The sequence below is a fragment of the Vicugna pacos genome, unplaced genomic scaffold, assembly GCF_048564905.1.
Source record: "Vicugna pacos unplaced genomic scaffold, VicPac4 scaffold_21, whole genome shotgun sequence".
NCBI classification, from domain to species: Eukaryota; Metazoa; Chordata; class Mammalia; order Artiodactyla; family Camelidae; genus Vicugna; species Vicugna pacos.
Window position 1 is genome coordinate 13,494,310 of NW_027328742.1, and position 26,191 is coordinate 13,520,500.

The following is a 26,191-nucleotide window of genomic DNA, read 5'->3' on the forward strand; positions in this document are numbered from 1 at the left end:
GCTTAAGAAAAAGAATATGAGAATCATAGGGATCAGGAGATTGGGTCTGAATTTTGTGCCGTTTGACTTGTGTCAGTTACAAACGTCATGCACAAGGAAGATGACTGGCTACTTTATTGTCTGAAATGAGATACTTGAAAGTGAAAGGAGGTGCTATACAATCGTGCCTGGACTGGGATTTTTCTCAGGGAGCCCAAATCCTTTACAATATATATCATGTTTTCAAAAATGAATATCATTCCTGGACAACATTTAAGCAATTTTTTCTGTGTTATCAGTAAACATTTTATAAAAATCAGTAAAAGAAGGAAGAGGGAGAGAGAGAGAGCAGGAGTAACTATACGCGCGCGTGCGTGCATGTGTGTGAGTGTGTGTGTGCGCGTGCGCGCACGCGTGTGTGTTGAGGTGGGGGCCTAAAAGAGGATGAGGATTCTTTTCATCGAGGTCTGTTTGTACAGAATTCTCTCCTCCTTTGCTTTACACTGTGAAGGAAAAGCCCAGCTGGGATAACAAGCTAAGTCACTAATCTAACAAGTGTCGGATTCCTGATCTGAGGTCTGCTGGGCTAACTCGTAAATCTAAATTAATAAGTGTCGGTTTGCTGATTCCCTATTCATGCTTTGCTAGCCAGCTGGATTTTCAAAGAGACATATCTGGCCTTGAAATGTCGGTTTGCCGCCTCACTGCCTCTACTCTTGTGATAATGATGTTGCTAAAGCTATCGCGTGCCTATTGGCCGAATACCCCAAGCTTGTACTTAACCCTAGAAAACCTCACGTGCACGTCTTGGGGGTGCTCAGGGCTTAGGAGCAGAAGCCCCTCTGAGCCCGCCGGCGTAAGAAATCTGAGTACTCCAACCCTCCGAGTGGTGCTTGTTTCTTGGCTGGCCTGTCATTTCCAAAACAGCACCATTGACACTAAGAACGTCACTCTCGTTCCGGCATAAAGAAGACATCTGGGGAGGGTGGGGTCGGGGGTGGGGTGTAGATCTATGTTATGTCCTGATTCCAGGAAGAAAAGGGGCCAGGGTCAGCGTGCCCTTCTTTCTGGGAAATCTGTCTGTTCGCTTTCGGTGTTCGGCTGGTTCGGTTACTTCGGCTTTCTGTTTGGCTCCTTTCACATATCCAGTGGCTCAGAGCAGCATTCTGATTTTCTTTTCTCCTGGGCTTTGGCTTTTGATAGGTAGAGGGACAGGGCCCACGCAGGGGTGGGGGTGGGGGGGTCACTGTGCCAGAGAAAGGGAGGCGGCTATGGTGAAATCATCGAGCTGAGGGGATTTCTACGAGAGGGACTCTCCGAAGTGAATGGGGTCCAAGGAGATCAGCAGGGTTTCTGTGTGCTCGGTTGGTTTTGTTCGTGCGTGTGTTTGCTTTTTCTGGACGAGGCCAAAGAACTCCTCGGGTGGGGCTGTGAGTCCAAAGGGTCTGACAGGATGGGAGGATGCGGGGCGAGTCAGTCCATGTGCCCAGAGAGAGAGAGAGAATCTGTCATAGCTGAGACTCAGGCCTTTTTCAGACCTAGGCCCAGAGAGCAGTTCGGCTCCGAGCATTCACGGAGGAGTTCGCCGCCACCTCAGTCGTGTCCCCCACCCCCGGCCTCCCCCACGCCTCGGCCCCCGGTGAAGGAGGAATCATGAAGTGGCCGCACTTAGGCTAAGCCAATTTTTGGCTTTATGCTTACTGCTTGCTTTTAGAACTATCAGCAGACTCGACTGACCAGACACCACTCCCAGCCCCAGGCCCACTGTTCAAAGCAGCTAAAGTTGTCGATTCTAACTGTTTGATTTGACCTTCCTCCGATCGTTGAAATTGACAGTCATGTTTGGCGTCTGAGTCTTTCCCCAGGAAGGGAGTCACGGGAGGATAAGCTCAGGAGAACGACCAGCCCCCTCCCACCCCCACCCCCCCACCCCGAGTTCCTCCGTGGCGCTGCTGCTGCTGCCGGGTGAGTCTGACCAAATAAAGAAGGTCACGGGCTGATGACCTACTAGACCACCAGGAGGTCCCATGTTACCAGACACTCATCCAGATTTAAGAGGAAGTTTCATCAGAGACCCTTGTTGATCATGAGCACCTTTTATGCCCCAGCCTGTTGTGATTCCCTTTCATGCTCCAACCTGTTCGTCCACAGAAGCATGAAACCCCAACCCCAAGACGGGTTCACAGTTTGGAAGGCACTAGCCTGCTGTGAGTCCCCTTTGCCCAGCAAAGCAATCAAGCTGCCTCTTTTCTTCTAAACTCTAAGACCCTGCCTCTGGGTTATTTGGCTCGTCAGGGACGGGGTGGGGGAGGGCGATCTTTCGGCAACACCCGCAGAAGTTTCCCTGAGTGGCAGGAGCCAGCGTGGCCCTCAGGCCTCAGCCCCGCAGGCAGGCAGGCAGGCAGGCAGGCAGGCAGGCAGGCAGGCAGAGCTGGAGCGACCGATGGACCCGCCCCAGCCCGCGCAACCCCCACCCCCCGCCCCCGCTGCCGCCCAGGCCTCCTCCACCGATCGGTCCCAAATCGGGTCCTAAATCAACTGGACTGTCTCCTGGAAGCGGGGGCGGGGACGGTCAGGAGGATCCATTCGGCAGGGCCTCGTTCAATCGCTTCATTCAAATGCAGAAAGCTCTGTGCTCAGGTCCGAGCCTTTGACTTGGCCTCCGGCTCCTCTCCGTTGAACGGCTTTTGTTTTTTGGTTTCAATTTCCCCTTCCTTAGGCCACCCCGTCCCAACTGCACGGAGGGAGGCGGGAGGGAGGGGGAGAATCTCGCCTGGTCTCAGGCCAAAGGAGTCCCCTCCTTTTCCTGACCTGGGTAAACCCCACTAAACCGTTTGAGAATCATGGAAGGGCATGGAAGCAGACCTCTGACTTGATAGATTCCTCTGGGATGGGAGACTTAAAAAAACAAATTCTTTTTCCCTTCTTCCAGGGAGGCAGAAAGGAGGGCCAGAGTGTACCTCTTGCCTCGGGCAGTTCTTTCTTTGTTTCTTTCTTTCTTTTGTTAAATCATTCTTTATTTTTTTTCTTTTTTTCCTTCCAGTTTTATTGAGACAGAGTTGACATACAGCAGTGTATACTTCGGGGGGGGCGGGGAGAGGAATTCGATTTTATGCATTTATTTTTGACCGGAGGTACTGGGGATTAAACCCAGGACCTTGCTCTTGCTTGCTAAGCACACACTCTACCACTGACCTATACCCTCCCCCTTGGCCAGTTGTGAAGTCCCTTTCATTCAGCATAATCCATCGGGCACATTTTGGGGCAGCCTACTCTGGACCCCAACGTTTCCCTATTCTGTAACTTCCCTGGAAGTTTTACACATTAAAAGCTGGGCTGTTCACTGTGCGTGTGCGTGTGCGTCCGTGCGTGCATGCGTGCGTGCGTGCGGTCAGGGGGCAGGAGGGAGGGAATGGTTTCCTAGGGGGCCTGCGTTTCATGGACCCAGTTTCTTAGTTCTGAGAACAGGTCTGTTCAAGAAAACAGTTGTAGTATCTCGTCTCAGGAGGCGGTGGTGTCGATGGGCTTCTGAAGCTAGGCCTAGGGAGCAAGCAGTCAGGTATCGCCTAAGAGGCACTTGTGTGGACAACCAAAGTCCAGCACAGAGGTGAATCATCGGAGCAGATGAGAAACCAGAATCAGGGCCGGGAGTAGGGGGTCAGTCTGGTAGGAGATTTCCACACATCGGGGTCTTCGAAACGGCTCGAGCAGTTTGAAATGCCTCTGATGATGTCCTGGGGTGTTCGGCTCAACTCTCTGAGCGGCTCCCCCGAAAACAGTCCCGAGGATGGTTTCCACAGGAGCAGTTGTGGCCATTTCTCTGACGTTTACCTCCCGTTGTCCAGCTTCAGTCTGCAGGGCTTCAGGAGACGGAGCGTTTTCGTACTCAATGATGCCAAGACAAAAGGGTGAGAGAAAATGGGAAACGTTCGTGGAGAGGGTCCTAGGCAGATAGTGGAGGCAACTAGAAGTCCTTCAGTCTCCGGGCCGGCTTTCAGGTTGAGACAAAAACCCTAAGGAAAGCGCTTGCTGCCACAGCACATAGACTAACATGGGAACCATCAAGAGAAGATCAGCACGGCCCCTGAATGTGGACGACACACGCCCATACGTGAAGCGTTCCGTAGTTTTAGTGAAGTCAGTCACCCAGAGAAAGACAGATATCCTATGCCATCACTTCTAGGTGGGATCTGAAAGTAAGTCAAGACACCCATCCATACATAAATAACTCCATTTTAAAAAGACTCCAAGGAACCTATTTACAAAACAGAAACAGACTGGACTCGCAGACATGGAAAAGAAACCGATGGTTAACACAGGGGACAGGGTAGGGTGGAGGAACAGGGTAGGGTGGAGGGATAAATCAGGAGTTTGGGATTAGCAGCTATAAACCACCCTAGACAAACTAGGTACACAAGTAGGTCCTACTGTCTAGCACAGGGAACTACGTTCAATAGCTTATAATAACCTATCCTGAAAAATTATACGTGTGTGTGTGTGTGTGTGAATAAGTGAATCACTATGCCGTACGTCATAAATGAACACGACATTGTAAGTCAACTATACTTCCATTGACAGAGAGTTCCTACAATAAACAGGCAGACAGACCGACAGTCAGTCAGACAGACAGACACACACACACACACACACACACATTGTCTGTCTGTCTGTCTGTCTGTCTCTCTTCTAAGGGTGGAGAAGAGTTTGCTGAGCTATTTCGGGGGCCCTCTCATCCTAGTTCCTATCTCCAAGGTGGTTCAAAGTCCAAAAGGCGGTCAAGCACTTAGTCAGATAGGTCCCTCGTAAAGAATGCCTCCCACATCACGACGACAGACTTCTTAGGCCAGCTGAGAAGCTCCTTCAGTTCTGCGCCCGTCTCGGCTCTAAGTTGACGTCAGTCCTCCAGGATCCAAGAAAGCCACGTTGGAAAACAAGTGGTGATTTTGATGGGACAGGAGATCAGTCATTTGGGGGGCGAAGGGTGGGGTAGGGAGAGATACCAGCCTGTCTGTCTGTTTTCATCCAGTGTGGGAGCCGTCCCTAAGAGATAACTCGAGAAGAGAGAAACGGGGAGTTGACAAAGAACACGTGCGGTGGCGTGCCCTCCCCCCACCCCAGGAGAAGGCCAAGCCAGAAGTCCCTCCGGATGGCGGGCTCCGGACTCCGGCTTCCAGGGGAAGCGACTTTTTTTCCTCCTCATTTCAGGCCCGGAAGAAGAGGGAGAGGCAGCGTGTCCTTCTCGGGCATCCGCTGTTTCTGAAGCACGCTTGTTGCCGAAAGATCGGGCCCCGTCCCCGACGAGCCCAAGAATCCAGAGGCGAGGTCTTGGAGCTTAGAAGCAAAGAGGCCATTTTATCGCTCTGCCGGGCAAAGGGGATTCACAGCAGGCTAGCGTCTTCAAAACTGTGTACCCACCTTGGGGATGGAGTGGGTGGGGTGGTTCTAGAGCCATAGCTCAAACAATCAAGCATCGATCGCCATCCACAGAATCGTTTTCTCAGCAGAAGACTCAGAATGGTGTCACGATGCCTCCCAGGTGACCCATTCTATAGAGGCTGGCGGTTAGATCTCGTTATCTCATAAGCACTCAAGGCGTGGCCTTCTTGGTCACTCAGGCTATTTTGTCAGGTCACTAGTCCCGTGACCGACCTCCTCCTCGGAGAAGGACTCAGAGACCCAGCACGATGATGACTTGCAATGACTGAAATACAGTAGAAACAGTAAGATCGATAGCTTCCAGTTTCAACAACGGGCCTGGAACCGTGAGCAGCAACCGGTCAGTCAGAACAGTTGATCGTTTCAAGGGTGAGCATAAGAAACCGAATGAAATCCCCCCCAAGCAAATGAATGAATGAATGAATGAATGAATGACCTAATGATCCTCCCCTCCCCTCCCCCGCCTAAAAAAGAAGAGGCAATCCGTTAGCCTAATTCCGGCCATTTTATTCATCCTCCTTCACCCTGAAGCCCCGATCAGCCACGTGCCACAGTGGTCTGGTTTCTGGTTTCCTTCACCACCCTAACCCCCACCAACGACCACCCCGCCAACATCCCCCCATGCTCAACCACGGCCCCAAGCGCGGGACTGGACGGGGGTGCAGGGGGCTGAGGGGGCGGCGATGGCGGCTTGAGGTGAGGGTGGGGAGTGTTCCGCCCAGATCGTATAGGAAGCTCAAACACAGCTGCAGTACGAGAAGAGATGGTAGATTTCTGTGAGTCCTCCCTCCTCTTAAAATCCTTCCTAAGGAGGAGACAGACAGAAAGAGAAACATCACCCTCACTCCCAAAGCCTCCTGCGCCCTCGATGCGCCCCAAAACAACAACAAGGAAAACGAAAACAAACACAACCACAAATAACTCGCTATCCCTGGGGAAGAAGGTTTCGAAGGCATGGGGATATCATTCTAAACTTCATTCCCTCTTCATCACATTTCATGGAAACCGATTGCGATCTATGAGGCCCTGTGAAGGTAGGGGTTGGGGGGTGTAGGGAGGGGGGAGGGAAGGGAAAGGGGGAGGGAGAGAGAGAGAGAGCGAGCAGAGGAGAGGAGGGATAAAAGGGGAGAGGACAGGAAAGGAGAGGAGGGAAAAGAGGGGAGGGAAGGGGAAGCGAGAGGAGGCGAGGGGAGAGGAGAGGAGTGGTGGGGAGGGGAGAAGAGAGGAGCGGAGGGGTGAGGGGGGAAGGGAAGGGAGAACAGGGAAGAGGAGAGGAGGGGAGAGGAGAGGAGAGACAAGGGAGACAGACAGACACGCATGCGCGGGCGCCCGCGCGCGCGCGCGCACACGCACACACACACAGACACACGCAGAATAGCGAAATGGAGAGAGAGGCAGAGAGAGACAGACAGACACGGATCTAGGTCAGGGAGACTACACATGGGTGTTCTTCTGAGTGATATTATGTGTTTTCTCAGTCGCCACCTTTGGAGATAAAAATCGCTCCCATAAGATGAAGGGAGTCCTTCTGCCACCGCCCCCGGCCCCGCCCTCCAGCACCGCTTGTGTTTGTCAGGGATTCCAAGCCAAAGCACGTGGAGGAGCGGGAGAGCTTCCTGGCGGCCCAAGGGGGAGGAAAGTCCGGCAGCATGAGAGAGGTGGTTGGCACGGGGAAGCTGGAGGCAGGCTGACGAGAAGATGGGTGAGGGGGCAGGGAGGAGGGTTTCCCAAGTTGGAGAGCCAAGACGAGGGACGGGAGCTGTCGGTGGTCGCGTTCTGACCCTGACCCCGACCCAGACTGGAGCGGATCCCTGAAAGGAGGCGGTTCGGGCTCTCCGGCCGAGAACGCCCCTCTCTTCCTCTTTGTGCAGAAACACCTTCCGCGGACCGAGAAAGTCCATCCTGAGACCCTCGTCGGAAGAGTCCTTTCCAGACCCATCTCGATCCTCCTGGGCCAAGGGGTCCAGGGGATGGGGCGGGGCCTCCATTCGCTCCGTCTTCCGTCCGTCCATCCACAAGATCTTGAACATCCATGTAGGATTCCGGACGGTAGCAGTTTTCCAGGATCCTCCAAATCCTTGTAAGTCCTCTCCTGGCAGATTCGACCCCTAGGTCGTACCGCGCAGCACAGGGCACTAGATTCAGTCCCTCGGGGCGAGGGTTCCTGAAAAAGACCAGGAAAAAGAAGAACACAGTCACTATGGTGTGCACCAGCCAGAAACCAGCACAACCTCGTCACTCTTAACAGACTTGCCAAAGGCGGGGTGGGGAGAGAAAGTCATAGGATGGCTACCATCCCTTCCACCCCCACCCCACCGTCATCCCTGCTCCCCCTCCCCTCCCCTCCCCCATTCCTCTCCCCTCCCCTCCATCGACACCCGCCTCCCGCTTGTACCCCACTCCTCTGAACCCAGCACCACCCACCTCGGCCTGGACGTGCTCAGCTCAGCTCGGCTCGGCTCGGCCCGGCTCGGCCCGGCCCGGCCCGGCCGTCCGGTCGACTTCTTCGCAGGGTCTAAAATAGCGCCCGGCCGACAGGCAGGTGGCACACGGCACCCGGCAGGGGAGCGAGCGGGACGGTTCGGGATCTCTGGGCGGCGGGGACACGCGGCCGGACAACCAGGAGCACGGACGGCCTGGCGTGCGTTTCTCTGCTCCGGGGGGGGGGGGGGCTCGACCAGGGACCGTGGTACGGGGAACGGGGACACACACACACGGCACACACACACAGACACACACACACACACACACACACACACACATCCCTTCACCCCCACCCCCACCTCTGACAGCTTTCGTTTGTTTTCGGCCGACCGTCCCTCGATGAGGGACGAGTGCCAGGGCTGGGGCTGGGGCTGGGGGGGGGGTGGAGTTCCTCCCTCCACAACGACCCCACACGGGCCCTTTTCCGGTCACCCGAGTCCTCTTCCAAGTCAGACCACAGGCCTCCGTCAGCCGGCGCGAGCACTCGGGGAAAAAGTCGCCATCCTCATCGCTCCACTCCACCTCTACACGTGAAGAACAGTTCCCAGCCCACGCCACTCAACCCCACCCCACGCCCCGATGCCACCCACCGCAGTGTAGAGAAACGAGACGAATCCACAGACGTCCATCCATCCGATGAAGAAAAGGACGGCCCTATTCCAAGGAAGCATAGATATCTAGGTAGGAGATTCATCGAGTACTATGGAGGCGGTGGGAAGGGGGGGGGTTGCGGTGGGGAGGGCCTAGAGATCCAGCAGTAGAGCCCGTGCTTAGCATGCAAAAACTAAAGGCCCAGGGTTCAATCCCCAGCACCTACTCTTCAAAAATAACCCGAGGAGAAGCAAGACGGCGGAGTAGAAGGACGCTCGAAGCTCACCATCTCCCACCAACACACCAAAACTCACACCGACGGACCCACTCGGCCAATCAGAGCACCTGCGGAACTCCGACAGAACACCGCCCTCTTCGAAAGACAAAGACGCCCAAAATCTGGTAGGAGAAAAGAAAGAGTAAAAAGCAAAACAGTGCGGGAGGGACCGGTCCCGCGGGGAGGGAGCGGCAGAGGAGGAATAGGGCTCGTCGGAGAGGCCGGCGGGACGGAGGGGGCGCCCCCGAGCCTCAGATCTGCCCGGAGCACCCCTTGGCCGACCGATCCAAGTGAAACGGGCACAGCGGGTCCCCGCGATACGCAGCCCGAGTCGCAGGCCGGCAGCGGGGGGCCGGGACAGGCCGCACGAGCCGGGCGGAGGACCGTGCCGCGTGCGCCGTGGCCGGGAGGGGATACAGAGCAGAACAGCCCGCCCGCCCCCACCCCCCACCCCCACCCCCACCCCCACCGCCACCCCCGTACATGACGGGAAAAGAAAGGCAAAGCAACACGGCCGGTGTGCCCTGGGGGGAGGGGCGCCGTAGCCTCCGTCCCCTCAGACCCGCGGCGCCATCACCGGCGCTCCTCGCGAGAAGAGAGGCGGGGCGCAGCCACAGCCGCCACAGCCTCCGGCGCGCAGCATGCGGGCGGGGGCGGGGCCGAGACTCGAATCCGCGCCCGGGGGCTGCGCAGCCTTCTAGGCAGGACTGAGACTCGTTTACAGCCCGAGGCACATAGGATATTTCTGCCCCGGTACCTCAGAGAACTCGCGCCACCAAGACTAAGAAGGAGCCGAGTTCTGGGACGCAGCAGGGGCGGGGCGGTTCCACGGTCTTCCCCGAGCCCACCTACGGAGAGGAGCGCCGCCGACCCGAGGCGGAGCACACAGCCCGCACAGAGCAGCGGAACGACCGGGGCCGGGAGAGGGCGGGCGGCCAGCCAGCCACCCTCCTTCCCGGCAGGAACGCAGCATCCGACCGCGGTGCCGGGAGGGGGCGCGACGTACTAGCCCACAGGCACCGAGAGCGGCACAGACCGAGGGCGCCGACGGAGGGCCTGCGGAAACAGCAAGCTGAGTTCACGGAAACAGGGCGACGACAGAAAGACTTCTCGGTGAAACCGTTAAGAGCGCACCGTCTCCAGGAGAACACGTCCTCCCGCCCCCCCTTTTTTTTTCCTTTTCCTTTCTCTTTTTTAATCTCTTTTCTATCGGTTTTACCTTCTGCTACCTTTTTAACCTTTACTTTTGAACAGTCGTATACGTTTACGGTTTTAATCCCTTTTAAATGTTTCATTGAAAATCTTTTTATTATTATTATTTTTAAACATCCACCCCCTTTCCTTTTTCGTTCTCTTGGTTTTGATCTCCTGTTAGTGATTATTCACAGGTTTCAGATATCGTTTCTCGATTTTTTTTTCTCCATTTTATTAAGGTTACTAAAAGACGTCTCAACTCGATCGCTCTTCTGCTTCCACTTGCTCTTCTATTATTGATTGTACACTGTTTTCAAACTTTTTTTCCTTCATTCTTTGAAAATCCGGCTCCCCCACCCCCCTCCCCCTCTCCCCCTCTGTCTCTGTCTCTGTCTCTGTCTCTATCTCTCCCCCTCTCCCCCTCTCCGTCTCCCTCTCCCTCCCTCTCTCTGCCCCCCCCCCTTTTAAAGTTTTATTCCTGTATAGGCTTTAGATAAATACATAAACTCCCTAAGGACCACGATAGATAACTGATACTCCTTAAGCCGCAGGGCCAGAGAGATAGGAGCAGCATGAGGAAGCAGAGGAACCACTCCCAATGAAAAGAGCCAGAGGGGAATTTCCCTGAAAGCACGATCCACGAAATAGACACGGATAGCCTGCTAGATCAAGATTTCATAAAAGGAGTGATCCAAGTACCGAAGGAACTACAAGAGATAGTGTTTACATATATACTGTACGTCAAAAACGAAATCAAGGAGAACTGGTAAACTCATTGGCTGACATGAGGAGTGGTCTAAAGGCTGTCCAAAGGAGGCTAGATCACGCCGAGGAGCGAATAAGTGGCCTAGGAGACAGGACAACAGAAAGAACCCAATCAGAACAGCTGAGAGAAAAACAAAGAGCAACGAAAACAATCTTAGGGACCTACGGGACCATCGAAAGAAAGCGTGCCCATCTACGCACAATAGGGGTTCCAGAAGGGGAAGAAAGAAGCAAGGGGATCGAAAAGGTATTTGAAGAAAGCATGACTGAAAATTTCCCAACTCTAAAGAAGGAATCAGATAGCCAAGTCCAGGAGGCTCAGAGGGTGCCAAACAGGAGGAACTCAAACAGACCCACACGGAGACATATCCTAATCAAGACGGCCAGAGTCAAGGATAAAGCAATGATCCTAAATGCCTTTAGGCAAGAGAAAAGCAAAGAGTGCGTTCCAAGGGAACCCCCATAAGCCTCTCAGCGGATTTCTCTACACAAACACGTCAGGCCAGAAGGGAGTGGCAAGAGCTATTGAAATTCTTAAAGGAAAAACAAAACAAAAAGATGCAGCCTAGGATACTCTATCCAGCAAAGCTATGCTTTAGAATAGAAGGAGAGGTAAAGAACTTCACAGACAAGCAAGAACTAAAAAGAGTTTAGCAACACTCAACCCATGCGAAAAGAAACATCAACAGGTCTACTCTAAATAGAGAAGCAGCAGGATGGTACAAAAATGAGACACTCATCCCCGGAAAGGTGATCACTACCGTTCATTCCAAACAGAATAAACACAAAATTGTAAAAGAAGACATCGAAATCATCAAGAGTGAGTGGCAGAGGGAAGCAAGGAAATATAGAGACTTTTTCCCCCCCTTCTCCTTCCTTTCTTCCTCTTTGAAACGTTTTGTTCACGGTAGGATGGGCTTGAGATTCTATTACTATCTGTTTCGTACAAACAGTTACAGTCCTAGGTGAAGAGATTTCCAAAAGCAAACGAACAAACTAACAAACAAAACAGAAACAGACCGACAGAATACAAACTTGAGGTTGTCAGGGGTAAGGGCGGTGGGACGGGACTGGGATTTCAACATGTAGACTAGATAAACACGATGGTACCGTGGAACACGGCGAAGTACAGACAGGCTCTCTCGGTGGCTCACAGCGAAAGAGAACGGGACAAGGAACATACGTGTGTGTTCATGTAGAAGTGGAAAAAAAACCAAAAAACAAAAAAAAAAAAACCAAGCCTAATGACGCCTACCCGCCCGAAGAAAGTAAAGTCCATAGAGACGTACACGCATGCATTACACACATCACATACAGACAAAGACAGACAGACAGACAGACTTAAGCCAAGCATGCAAAATAAAAATCCCTCCATGACGTGAAGCAACCCATGTCCTCCAATAACCAAGGACGCCCGTTTGACTAGAGATCCTTGGGGCCGCAGGAGGCCAGGTAAGCCGCATAGGCACACGGAGCACAATCCCTCGGGCCGCGGGGAGCCGAGAGGCCCGCGACGGCTGGTCGACCTCGGTGTGGGCAAGAATCCGCTCGGGGATCCCCTGACGACACGGGGAGCGAGAGGGCCGCGTAGCCCGCAGGACACAACGGGATCCACCGTGGTCGCGGGAGCGACTGGGACGCGAACCACACGGGACACTCGTGGTCCCGTGCGAGGCCCGCTGGAGCCGTGTGGAGCCTCTGCTTCTGGTCGACCGCACGTCGAACCGGAAAAAGAAGGGGAAGTCGGCCTGCCTCGGGCCACGACCACCCCGCGTCCACGACGCGCGGGCGCCACAGAGGCCCGTGCGCCGGTGGGTCGCCTCGGGCCGGCGAGGTTTCACAACGGGGCGCAGCCGGCACCGACACGGCGCGTGCCGGCTCGGACACCCCACAGGCGCCCGGGGGTTCCCGCCTCCCGCAGGGACGCGTTGGGGGCGCGCCGAACACGCGGCCACCGACCGTCCGCCGGGCCAGGCCCCACCCGACGCCCGCGGCGGCGGCGAGCCACGTGGCGCGGTGCCCCGGCCCCGGGGAGGCGGAGTCTGGGGGACGACGAGGGACGGACCCCGCGAGTCCCCACGGGCCCGACCGCCCCGACCCCAAGGCGGACGGGCGACTCCCCCCTAAGGGTCTTTAAACCTCCGCGCCGGGACGCGCTAGGTACCTGGAGAGGGCGAGGCGGGCGAGTCGTGGACGGCAGGACCCCCCGGCCCCAAACGTCGGCCACCGCCCCGACGCCGACCGCCACACTCCGGCCAACGACACGGGGCCACACCGGGCACCGGCCGGCCCCCGCCCCCCCACCGAGTCCCACACCGCCAACGCCTGCCGACGGCAACCTTACCCCGTTGCCCCCCGCGTCCAGACAGACCGCCCGCCCTCCTTCCCACCTCCACCCCCAAACCCCAAGGCCCTGCAGGGCCACCAACCCGCACCCGCGTTCCGGGGTTCCCCTTCTCGCCACGGGGGACGAGGGGGGCCCACGATGCGACGCGGAGCACAACGGGCGGGGCGCCTTGGGCGTGTGGGGCGGGAAGCGAGAGGCGAGAGGCGTGAGCCGGCCGGCAGGCCCGGCCTGGGAAAAGAGGCCCGAAGCTCGCTCGGGTGGGGGGGGAAGCCGAGAGGCACGTGGCAAGGCGGGGCGGCGGGATCGGAGGAGCAGAGGGCCGACGACGACCCGTGGGGACCGGCCCAGGGCGGCGAGCAGCCGGAGGCGGCCGCGGCCGCGAGGAGCGGCCGGCGCCGGAAAGACGAGGGCGCGGCGTGCGGAGGGGGGCTGGCACAGCCCACAGAGCCCTCGGACCCTCCTCTCGGCAAGTGGCGTGGAGGCCGGGCGGGGAGAGAGAGAGAGAGAGACACGGTCGCCGGAGGCGCCGCGGGCAGACGCGGCGTCGCCTCGGGACAGGAGGCCGTCCGGCCGAGACCACGGGTGGGGGGCACGCGGTGCGCAGGAGCAGGAGGGGGCGGGGGGAGACGGGCGGGGAAGGGAGGCGAACGAGAGCCGCCCCACAAGCCGTCCCTTGCACGCCAACCCGCCACTGTTTCCCTCTCCCTCCCCTCCGGGACGACCGCCGGCCCGGCCCGGTCCGGACCGGCCAGGCCACCCGCCCGCCCGGGCAGGCGGGGCAGGCCCGCCCGCGGCACACCTCCGGCCGCCCTCTCCTCCCTCTCCCGTCCGTCCGACCGTCCCGCGCCGCACGGGTGGGAAAAGCGAGCGAGCAAGCGGGCGGGCGGGGCGGGCGAAGGCGCTGGCCAGGCGCCCTCGCTTCGCTTCGCGCCGCTCTGCTGCGCACGCGCGTTAATGATCCTTCCGCAGGCTCACCTAACGGAAACCTTGTTACGACTTTGACTTCCTCCCGATAGTCAAGTTCGACCGTCTTCTCGGCGCTCCGCCAGGGCCGTGGGCCCACCCCGGCGGGGCCGATCCGAGGGCCTCCCAAGGGCAGGGACTTCATCAACGCAAGCTTATGACCCGCACTTCCTGGGAATTCCTCGTTCCTGGGGAAGAGTTGCAATCCCCGATCCCCATCACGAATGGGGTTCAACGGGCTACCCGCGCCTGCCGGCGTAGGGTAGGCGCACGCTGAGCCAGTCAGTGTAGCGCGCGTGCAGCCCCGGACACCTAAGGGCATCACAGACCCGTTGTTGCTCGATCTCGCCTGGCTGAACGCCACTTGTCCCTCTGAGAGGTTGGGGGACGCCGACCGCTCGGGGGTCGCGTAACGAGTTAGCATGCCAGAGTCTCGCTCGTTGTCGGAATTAACCGGACAAATCGCTCCACCGACTAAGGAGGGCCATGCACCGCCACCCACGGACCCGAGAAAGAGCCAGCAGTCTGTCAATCCTGTCCGTGTCCGGGCCGGGCGAGGGTTCCCGTGTTGAGTCCCATTAAGCCGCAGGCTCCACTCCTGCCGGTGCCCTTCCGTCAATTCCTTCAAGTGTCAGCTTTGCAACCATACGCCCCCCGCAACCCAAAGGCTTTGGTTTCCCGGAAGCTGCCCGGCGGGTCATGGGACTAACGCCGCCGCCTCGCCAGCCGGCATCGTTTATGGTCGGAACCACGACGGTATCCGACCGTCTTCGAACCTCCGGACTTTCGTTCTTGATTAACGAAAACATTCTTGGCAAATGCTTTCGCTCTGGTCCGTCTTGCGCCGGTCCAAGAATTTCACCTCTAGCGGCGCAATACGAATGCCCCCGGCCGTCCCTCTTAATCACGGCCTCAGTTCCGGAAACCAACAGAATAGAACCGCGGTCCTAGTCCATTCTTCCTAGCTGCGGTATCCAGGCGGCTCGGGCCTGCTTTGAACACGCTCATTGTTTCCAAGTAAACGCTACGGGCCCCGCGGGACACTCGCCTAAGAGCATCGAGGGGGCGCCGGGAGGCGAGGGGCGGGGACGGCCGGCGGCTCGCCTCGCGGCGGAACGCCCGCCCGCCCGCCCGCTCGCTCCCAAGAGCCAACTCCGAGCTTTCCAGCCGCAGCAACTTTCGTATACGCTCTTGGAGCTGGAATTACCGCGGCTGCTGGCACCAGACTTGCCCTCCAACGGATGCTCGCCAAAGGATTTCCAGTGGACTCATTCCAATTACAGGGCCTCGAAAGAGTCCTGTAGGGTTTGCCGTCACTACCTCCCCGGGTCGGGAGTGGGTAATTGGCGCGCCTGCTGCCTTCCTTGGATGTGGTAGCCGTTTCTCAGGCTCCCTCTCCGGAATCGAACCCTGATTCCCCGTCACCCGTGGTCACCATGGTAGGCACGGCGACTACCATCCAAAGTTGATAGGGCAGACGTTCCAATGGGTCGTCGCCGCCACGGGGGGCGTGCGATCCATCGGCCCGAGGTTATCTAGAGTCACCAAAGCCGCCGGCGCCCGCCCCCCACCCCCGGTCCGGGGCCGGGGGGAGGCTGACCGGGTTGGTTTTGATCTGATAAATGCACGCATCCCCCCCGCGAAGGGGGTCAGCGCCCGTCGGCATGTATTAGCTCTAGAATTACCACAGTTAGCCAAGTAGGAGAGGAGCGAGCGACCAAAGGAACCATAAATGATTGAGTGAGCCATTCGCAGTTTCACTGTACCGGCCGTGCGTACTTAAGACATGCACGGCTTCATCTTTGAGACAAGCATATGCTCCTTACTGGCAGGATCAACCAGGTAGGCGAGGTAGGCGAGACCGCGCGCGCACACACGCGCGCGCACGCCCCGGGGTGGGGGAGCGCGCGGCGCGGCGGGGCGGAAACGGGACCGTCCGTGCCGGACGCGGGGTGCGCGAGACGCCAGCGGGGGCGCGGGGCGCGGCGCGACGGGAGGTGGCGGAGGACGGAGCCGGCCCCGAAGGCCCCCCGAGCCGCCACCGCGGCGAGGGGGCCGACCGCCACGGGCCCGGGGACGCAGACAGCGCAACGCCGCCGGCGCGGAGGGAAGCGTAACGCGCCGTGGCGCGGCCCCAAGGGACGGGCGGACGGGGGAGAGGACGGACGGACGGAGAGAGGACAGGACGAGCGAGGAAGCAGCGGCCCACGGCCGGCGCGCCCGCGGACGGGCGACGCCGCCTGGAAGCCGGCAAGCAGGAGAGGAGGGCCGTGGAGCCACCGCCAGGGGCCCGCGCCAGCAACGCAGACGCGAGTCGACCGCCGGGGTGCGACACGGGGTCTCAGCGCCACAGGCCCTCCGGCACGGGGGCGGCCCCGCGGCACCCAAGGCGCCGACTGGCTCTCTCCTCGGCACCCCACGGCACCCTCACGGGGGCTCAGGGCCACCCTCGCCCGACACCGCAGAGCCTCAGAGCGGCCCACCGCAAGGCTCTCCCGCCGCACGGGCCGGCGCTGCCCTGCCCCGACGCACACCCAAACGTTCGTGCCGTGCCGTGCTGAAGCACCCCGCCTACCCCGGCGGGTCCGACGACGCTTCACCCGGGGCCACCTCCAGCGGAGGGACAGCACCCACACGCGGTGAGGCCACGTTCTGGTCCAGGGCGCGGGGTCGGCGGGGGAAGGCTCGGCGCGGGTGGCCATCGGTCCGGGCAGGGGAGGGCCGCCGACGACGGGGAGGGGCCGCTCGCGCGCAAGAGCGACGGACGCAGCAGGGGTGGGGGGTGTGGGCGGGCACCAGCCCAGGGAAGAGGAAATCCCGAGACACGACCGGGCCGCCGGGGAAACAACCGCAGGATCCCACCGCCCCCACACGTGGGGGCGGCCCCACGACGCCCAGGACGCCGGCCGGCCTCCGCCAACCCTCGGCGGTTCGTCCCACACCCCGGCCCCGCCGCCGGGACTCGCGCGCAGCAGGCTAACCCCCAACTCGAGAGGATAGCCCCTTCCGCTCGCTCACTCGTCCGTCTGTCTCGTCTGTCCGTCCACCACGCCACATCATCCAGCTTCGTCTGGCTCGCCCCCAGGCCTCGCGGCCCGGGGAAACGCTCCCGAGCGAGGCGGCCCGACCCGTAGCCCACGCATCGCCACCGGTGGCTGCGCCTCGGGACCAGAACAGGTGGGGTGGCTCCTCGCGGCGGGGAGACGGGGGGGGGCACAGAGTCGGGGTGGACCGCCTTCCCCCTCCCCCACGGCACGCGCCGGTGAGGCAAAGGCCGCGCGCACACACGGCCCCGCGCCAGACGCCGGGCCCGTCCCGGCAGAACCCTCCCCCGACTCGGAGGGGGGAGGCGCGCGCCACAGCAGGCAGAGAGCAGCACACGGCCCCACCGCGGGGCCCGCGCAACCCACACGCCAAAGCGACGGGGCCCTGCCCACACGCTGTGGCAGTCACCCCCGTGGTGACTGCACGCTCTGGATGGAGGAGCGGCGGCTGGGGGTTGTCCGGTACCCCAAGGCTCCCCTCTCAGATCGCTAGAGAAGGCTTCCTCTCACCGAGGGCACATCGCCCCCTACCCAGCGTGCCCCCTTCAGGCCCACGGCAGTCCGCCAAGGTGGACGCCAGCGCTCGGCTGGGCGGGAGGGGTCTGCGGGAGGGGTAAGCGGTGGGCCGAAAAGCGAGCGTTCGCGGTCGGGACCGGGGAAAGCCCGTGCCGCCTCGCGAGGAGGCGCACCCAAGACCGCGTGGGGACGAGACACACGCGCGCCCACAACGGCCCATCACCCGGCCCCACCACGTTCGCTCCCACGCCCGGGCGCGAACCCCGCAGAGGGGGACCCACCCGGCGTGCGCCCGGCCACATCAGTCCCCCACGGTACAGGGTGAGGGCGACGATCAGGAGGCGGCCCGGGCCCCACCGCGGGTGGGGAGCGGCCACGCCTCGCTTACCATCTCGACCCCTCCGCGCTCCTCAAGAGTCGCTCGGGACACACGACCACCACAGGGGTTACCCGAGAGGACTCGCTGGGGACCGGGAGCGATGCCACCGCTCGGCCTCGGGCACCTGAGGGACAACCTGGAGCGCTCCAGGGGCACCACAGAGGGCCAAGGCGAGACACACGCTCACACCCCGACCAGGGGATAACGTGGCGTGGCGGCGGGGCAGCCCTCCCCCACTGCGGGGGAGGGCCCCTCGCGAGACAAGACGCCGAGCAGGCCAGGAGGCGAGAGTGTCTGCCGCGTCACAAGACCCCGGCCCCGCCAACACCACAAGGCACGGGAGACCGAGGTCGGGCCGGAGTCCGCACCCCTTCCTTGCCCCGCCACCCACGGGCGGCGGAGGAGAGACGAGGGGCCCGCAGGCAGAGCGAGAAGAAAGGCCACGTTTACCATGAACGTCCCGTCCCTCGTCTGGCGCGGCTTAGGCCCGGCCCGGGAGAGCATGACACCACCGCATCAGTCAGGTGAGCGAGCGAGCGAGCCATGGGGCAGGGAAGCCCCAGAGGGGAGGGCGCGGCGAGGACAACCACCAGAGGGGGCCTGCTTCAGCCTCACCAGGCGCCACCCACTCCTCGGTCCTCTCCAAGGAGAGCGGCCAACGACCCCAGGCGGAGAATGCCTGACACGCGGCACGGAGCGTATGAGGGTGGGCTCGTGCCAGCCACCACCGGGTGCCTGCGACGGGGAGCACACGGGGTAAAAGACCCACGTCGCCACCTCACCCCACCGCCCTCGGGCCACCGGAGTCCGGAGGCCGCACCACGGGCCACGTCAGCCGGACGCACACACGAGAGCCGGCGCGCAGGCCCGGGCGGGCGGCTCGAGTGTCAGAAGCAGAATCGGATGCTGCCAGGCCAGGCCTCACGCAGAGAAAAAGCCCAGAACCCCACACGCGTCCGGAGACCCAACAATCGGTGACAGACACCGAGGAACACCGTATCACCACCTATCTGCTGGCACAAAATGCCCGACACGACAGAAAAAATGACAGCGCCCGGAAACGGGTCGGGTCCACGATTTGCAGGGGGGGGCCCCGGATCTCGGTCCGGCCACCTGCCCCCAACCCTACCCCCATTAATGGCAGACCCGAAGCTCTCGGGGGCCATCTGATCGACCGTCGCGCGCGGGGGGGGGGGTGGTAGGGGGAGGGGTGAGGGGAGGGGTTTAGGGGGAGGGGCGAGGGAGGGTTTAGGGGGAGGGGCGAGGGGAGGGGTTGAGGAGGAGGAGGAGGAAGAGGAGGAGGAGGAGGAGGAGGAGCAGTGGGAATGGGAAGGGACGAGAGGGAGACGGGATCGGGATCGGGCCGGGGACGCCCTGCCCGTTTCTCGCCCGCGTGGCCGGGGACTTGGGGAGATGCCACAGAGGCGCCTCCGACGAGAGGGCCCCCCCACGAGGGGCCGCTCCCGAGCACCGGGCCCCGGGCCCCGGGCCGGGGAAAGCCTGCCTCCCCCACATCCCTCGCAGGACGCCCCCGTGCCGGTCCCCGAGTCCCGATGAAGTCTCGGTCCCTCAAATGCCACCGGAACCCACGCGGGCAGGCTTACGGGCCGGGGGGCGCCCTCCCTGGCCTCCCGCGCCAACAGGGGCCGGCTCAGCCACGTCTCCGGATCCATCGGGACTCAGAAAACATTTCATCCAAGGAGGCGCCTCCGACGACCGACCGGGAACCCCAGCGCGCCAATCCCCGGCCTCACCGCACTGGGCCCGGGCCGCTCCTCGCCTCAGGAGCAGTCGTCCAAGGGACGCAGACGAGGGCCGGACCACCTAGCCGCCGGCGGCCCGGGCGCGGGACACCCTGTCCCTTTCCCCCGCGGCGGCATGGCGCAGGCCGCGTCCGATCGGCTCGGGTCGGTCCCCGCGGCTGGAGGGGCACAGGCGGATGCTGTTCGACCAGGCCAGGCCACACGGCTTCCCCCAACACACGAGATCCTGGGAGCGCGGAGACAGTCACCCCCTCATCGGCCTGCGAGTCCAATCTGTGCCGAGAGCAGGACGCGCCCGCGGCTCAGCGCCACGGGGACTGTCACCGCCGGTGTTTTGGAGGCCAGAAAAGACTGGGATAACATAAGCCAAAATATTGCAAGGTAAAGAAACACTGCCCACTAAGAATACTACACCTGTCCACAAAAGAAAAAAGAAAGAAAAAAGAAAAAGAGAGAAAAACTGCAAGACAAACAAAGTTCAAAAATGACAGCAGTAAGTCATTCTTGATCAAACATTATTTTAGCTGTAAATGGGCTAAACTCCCTAATAAAAAGATACATAGTGGCTGAACGGATTAAAAAGCCAAGATCCACCTATATGCTGTCTGCAAGAATTCATCTTAGATTTAAGGACACACATAGGCTGAAAGTAAAGTGAAGGTAAAAGATATTCCATGAAAATGGTGACCGAAACAAAGCAGGAGTGGCTATTATACTTGTCCCAGACAAATGTGACGTTTAGCCAAAAATGCGACAAAAAATGTGTTATGTAATTATAAACATGTCAGTTCACTAGGAAGTTGTAACAATTGCAACTACTTATACACATCTAATAGCAGATCGTCTAAATATGTGACGCAAACATTGACAGACCTGAAAGGAGAAATTTAATGCAGTACAATAGTTAGCATCTCTCTATCTGATTATCAACAGCGGATAGCACATTGAGACAGAAATCAATAAACAACCACTGGACCTAAACAACACTTTAGACAAATGGACCTAACAGACATACACAGAACTTTTCATCCAGTTGCAGAATAATTCACACTCTTTTCAAGTGAAAACAAAACATTCTCCAGGATACATCACATGTTATGTCACAAATTGAAGAAGATTGACATCATACCAAGAATCTTTTGTTGCACCATGAAATGAAACTAGAAATCAATTACAGCACAAAATTAAAAAACTCCACAAATACGAGGAAACTAACTAACACAATCTCAAAAACCACTGGGTCAAAGGCAAAATCAAGAGAACTGCCGATTATAAAATTTGAATTTGAGAAGTCATAACTCACCTCTTCTCTCTAAGACTTTTAGATAAAACTAGACTCATCACAAGGCGGATGTCTGTTACTTAGGACTTATGAACTGTGACTAATGGCAAATGATACCTCTACATGGAACAGAACACCTCTCATGTGAAACATTTTACTAAGTGCTTAGGAGTATTGATTTTTAAACTGAGGTCATGTTTAAAGTGTTCTGTATAGAAATCAGTGAATTAATTGTCAATGTCTATTACTCACTTCAATCACAGAGAATTCAGATGCCCAGCCCTGCACATGACTGAAGAGGATTCACGCAGATCTTGGGGCTAGCAGGTGCAGATTCTCTAATAACTACACACCTCAGATGTCCATTACCAGACGTGTGGACAAAGTCAGCATCACAAGAGACAAGCACCACTCGGAGGGTTGGAATACTCAGATTTATTACACTGGCGGGCTCAGAGGGGCTTCTGCTCTGAAGCTCTGAGCACCTCCAAACCTTGTGCATTAGGTTTTGTAGAGTTAATTGCAAGCATGGGGCTATAGCCAGTAAGGTGTGAACAGCAAAAGCAGGGAATCAGTACACTGGAATTTATCTATTAGGAACAGATCATGCTACTTTTGGGAGCCCATGATTGGGTTAACAAATTGTAACAGACCCCAGCCATTCGTCTCCTTAAAGAAGAGCAAATGTGCTTAGTTGACTGCCTTGCAACCAGGCACCTGTGCATCCGCACGCCAGTCTCCTGGCCATAAAAAGCAGAGACAATGCCTTGCTTGCATAGTTGAGGTTTTAGATAGAACTCTGCTCATTGCAAAGCAACCACCCAGGCCCTCAGCTATAAACACTGGGTGTCTCTGCTGTTAGATAGTCTTCTTTGCCCAAAACAAGGAGCTGGCTGGGCTGGTGGTCTTTTCTAACATATCTATAGGGATATATCTTGTTCCCCTCTTCCCATGACTTCCCCGAAGATAAACAAAGCCTTTGTACTCACTGTGATTTCTACAATCTCAATCCCACCCTGTCTTTCCTTAAATTCCTGCATTCCATCGCACAACTGTTAGTGATTTTTCCTTTGATTGTACACAATAAATGTGGGGGCATTTGAGAGGCTCGTGGAGTTGGCTCCCGACTCCCTCTCCCTCTCTTGACTTTTTCCACAGAGTCTTGAGTAATTCATTCCGTCTCAGTGGGACTTCTGCTGGCCAGAACCCAGTTACTGGCACTTGTTGGGCTAGGACTTATGAGTTAACTTGTTAGCCCAGTAAACCAACACTTACTAAACTTCAGACTTATGAGTTAGCCCAGCAGTACTTAGATCAGTAAACTGACACTTATTACACTTAGATTTAAGGGTTATCTTGTTAGTCCAGCCTGGCTTTTCCTTCTCATTATGAGAAAATGTCGATCGTGGCAGTATTTTGCCTTGAAAATGAGATAAGCTAAGAAGCACATTTTAAATATAAAATATTTTAAGTACAAAATAAGTAGTTGTATTCCTTTAAAGGCAGGAAATTAAAAGCATAATAAACTCTGACTTTGACACACTTAAAATAGAAAAGTCAACATAATGTGTTTTCATACACCTCTTTCCCCGTGTCAGTAATTTCTCAGCCCCCTTCACGTTACTCCCGAGTCCCCGCCAGTGACCTGTGGTGTTTACCTCCGACCACACGGGGAAGGGGGGCCCAGGCAGTGAGAACGAGGGGCGCGAACCCTCACCCCGTCCCAGCAGCTGAGGACAACGGCCGAAGCGGGTCCGCCGGCGCGCCCGTCCCCTCCCTCCTGGACTGGGAACCCAGCTCGGCCAGGTCCACACACACCCCGGTGTGAAGCTGGCTTAGCATGCGGGGAAACCGGCATCACCTCAGACAGCGAGCGAGGAGCGTCCTCCTCCTGCAGGAACGAGGGCCCCGCGGTCCCGAAGCCGCCGTGGCGCCGCCCGCTCCGCCCCGAGGAAAAGGAGCGTCGCCCTCAGGGAGGACGCCGACCACGGCTGTCGCGGAATGCGCATGCGCCCCACCACCTAAGCCCTGTTGGCTTCGCGCGCCCCCTGCAGATCCTTGGGAGCAGTGCTGGATGTTCAGAACTCACCGGAGAACACATGACCCGTCCCAGCCATGACGCTAAATCACTGGGAATCTCAGTGCCCTGGTCTCTTTGTTAATGTCACTGGTGATGCTCTGATCCAGCCGTGTCTGCTCTCTTGCCTGGATCATGCCTCACTCCTTGGAACCACGCCTGGATCAGATGCAGAAGAGTCTCAAATCCCATATTTAGAGATGATCAGGGTTGGTCTGGAATCCAAACCCAAATCTCTCAACTCCCTGGGGTCCTCTGAGGAGCGTGGCTTTCTCAGAACCGTCTGTTCCATGTCAGGAGCAGACCAAGCCTCAGGTAGCTTAGAAGGAATGTCATGCAGCCCATGCTTTGGACAGTTCTCGGTCCTGACCTGCATCATCTTGAGACCCTTTTGTAATTCCTAACACCCTGTTTTCTCATACCTGTATTGATGGTTATTGATGGCTAACTGAAATGTTGTTCTTATAATGCAGAGGTGCTATTGTTCTTCAGATAACAGAATATTTTGAAGGGAGCAATTATTTATCACTCCCCCTAATTAAACATACTTTTAAAGCTAGAAATTTTTCAGGCGGGCAATCAGGTCCTCTTCTTGTACCAGTTGCTGTGGTGCTGGGATTATCTGGTCTGAGCTCCAGATCCTGATCCTTCTGGTGGCTTATGGTGATACCCGTGTGAACATGTTTCTCCTTGTGCATCTGTGTGGAAAGGGGACAGCCCTGTTCCCAGATGGGACAGTTTCATGCTGACGCTCAAAGCAAGCACAAAAAAGAATCACAGAGTCCCCAGTACCAGCTCTCCCAGGTAGAAACGCCACCTCCATCACAGTGTTCCTGTGCTCCCATCAGGCCTTCCCTGCTCCCAGCAGGTCCTGCATGAGCAGTGTGACAGGTGAGTGCCTGTCCCAGCACAGCATGGTGGTGACAATCCCACCTTAATCTGTTTACCTTTGGAAGTTCCCACACCTCTCTGAGCTTCACTTTGCTCTTCTCAAAGACAGGGTTGTATAGGCATGGACCCCACAGGGTTATGGGAGGAAGTCATGGTACATGCTCACCTGGCCGCTGGCTCTGCAGAAAGGGCTACTGGGCGTGCTGTGTGTCTTCACATTCATCCTTCTCTCTCCCCAGTGAAAATACTCTCAGCCTCATCCTTCCCCGGCCTGTGGCCTTTCTGCATTTGCAAAAGAACATGCCACAGCACTTTAACCATGATGCCCTCACAGCCTCTTCTAGACGTGGTGCACCTCCCATATTCACCCGCACAGATGAATCACAGGACAAACTAAAGCTGTAGGCGGTCTTTGGATCCACAACAGGGGCTGCTCTCTCCTCAGAACAAAGTAGGTTCGGGGGCTGTACTGGGGAAAGACGGACAGAACCTGGAGCTCACACATCTATTAATTCCCCTGAAGAAGAAAATGAGTCACAAAGCGCTGTGGGTGGGGTCCCAGCCTCCCTGGGATTCAGAGGACTGTTGGACTGAGCTGATCCCTGAGAGACCCATCCCCCCAACAGCCCCATCTCCCTCACCTGCTCTCTCTACATGCACCTCCATGACCTCCATAGCTGGGGGCCAGAGCAGGAGGAGTGGGGAGCAACCCACTCACAAAAGTGCCTTCAGCCCAGTCCTGAAGCTCCTGTGCGTGGAGGATGGGGTAGGCTGTGCCCATGGCCTTGGAGAGAAGGGTGTCGGTAGGACCACACTCACAGCGGGTCCCTGTCAGGCCTACTGCATGACCAGCCCTCCCGCTACAAGGACGGCTGTCACAGGGGTGGAAGTGGGCTGAGGCCACCACCTGGGTCCAAGAGCCAAAGAAGGGAGTGTGAGAGCTCAGCATGGATGAAAGGCCAGGCCTCTGACTCTAGTTCATGCAGAAACCTCCCATGCCCTTTCCAGTACCTTGGGACCCTAGCGGCATCAGTACCTGCAGCTCACCTGGCAGCCCTGCACAGTTGGCCTACACTCCACAAGCCACACGCTACAAGATACAGTTCCCTCCAACATGATGCACCTGCCCCACCTTTTCCGGGTCATCGTGAACCTTCTAGCACCCACTGAGGCAGGGCCAGAGGGTAGGAGGCCTGCAGGCAGGGGGAGCTGTCTGAGTTGGGGTTCAGAGGCTGTGTGTCCCTTTTGAAGGCAGCAGAGCTTTCTTTGGGGGGAAGACACAGGGAAAGTCAGTTCTGTGGGTGAACCTTTCTCTTTACCCTCCTCTTGTGCCAACCCCACACCTGAAAATTTGCTGGAGAGCCAGAGGAAGGGTCAACTTAGGGCCTGGAGACAACCCCTCTCTGTTTTTACCAGCACCCCTGGCGCCGCAGCCAGCGTCACCGCCACCAGCTGCTCCAGTAGTGGCACAAGCAGCATCTGCCCCAGTGGGGGCGCACTCTGAGGCGGAGCAACGGGGCCCGTCCACTCAGCATTCCATCTCCAGCCTCAAAACTGGAGACAGAGCCAGCTCCAGCCCCAGGGCCCCTCTGCCCCTGATACATGACCAGGAGGAAGGGGACAAGTAAGGAGCAGTCTGAACTCACAGCCTCCCCACAAGGCTGGCGGCAGAACTGCTGACTCTCCTGGATGTGCTGGTGGGTGGGCTCTCATGGGGGTGCTGGAGCAGGGCTTCCCTTTGAAATAAGCTGTCCCACCCCATCCTTTCCAGGATCCAGACTTCTGGGACCAGAATCCAAGACCGCAGCTCCACCGCTAATCAACCATGTGACCGGGGCAACTCTCTCAAACCCAAGCCTTCTCTGTCCACCTTCAGAGGTGGAGGATAACAGGATGTTCCGCACAGAGTGTATGTGTAGATTAAATAGGTAGAACAGAAAGAAGAGCGGGTGGGGCCTGGCCCATTGGTTGCGGGGGGGGGGGGGAGGTCACCCTGTGCAACCAGGTCCAAGGGTCACCCAGAAATATGCCCAGAGGTTCAGCTGCCCTAGCACTTATCACATATCTGATGTGCACTTAAACACAGGGAGAGAAACAAACAGCCTGAGTGTAGCTGCCACTGGGGAGCATGCATCTGGGGAGTCAGACCAGAATGTGATCAGGATGGTGGAAGATGCCCCCTGGGGTTGAGCAGAGTGGAGCT

General features: G+C 58.0%; 2 long non-coding RNA genes and 1 other non-coding gene across 3 annotated transcripts; 2 read left to right on the forward strand and 1 right to left on the reverse strand.

The window, feature by feature from the left end:
* The first annotated feature begins 4,001 nt into the window (after window positions 1–4,001).
* On the forward strand, window positions 4,002–4,110 carry LOC140694572 (U6 spliceosomal RNA). The gene has a single exon (XR_012070164.1). It is a non-coding gene; the product is annotated as a U6 spliceosomal RNA (small nuclear RNA).
* Window positions 4,111–6,524: 2,414 nt separating this feature from the next.
* LOC140694433 (uncharacterized) lies at window positions 6,525–22,563 on the forward strand. Its single transcript, XR_012070073.1, has 4 exons — window positions 6,525–7,495; window positions 8,349–8,580; window positions 8,710–8,892; window positions 21,284–22,563. It is a non-coding gene; the product is annotated as an uncharacterized lncRNA (long non-coding RNA).
* LOC140694434 (uncharacterized) lies at window positions 8,318–9,336 on the reverse strand. Its single transcript, XR_012070074.1, has 3 exons — window positions 9,251–9,336; window positions 8,717–8,889; window positions 8,318–8,553 (listed from the first exon to the last, which is right to left on the reverse strand). It is a non-coding gene; the product is annotated as an uncharacterized lncRNA (long non-coding RNA).
* Window positions 22,564–26,191: the final 3,628 nt, after the last annotated feature.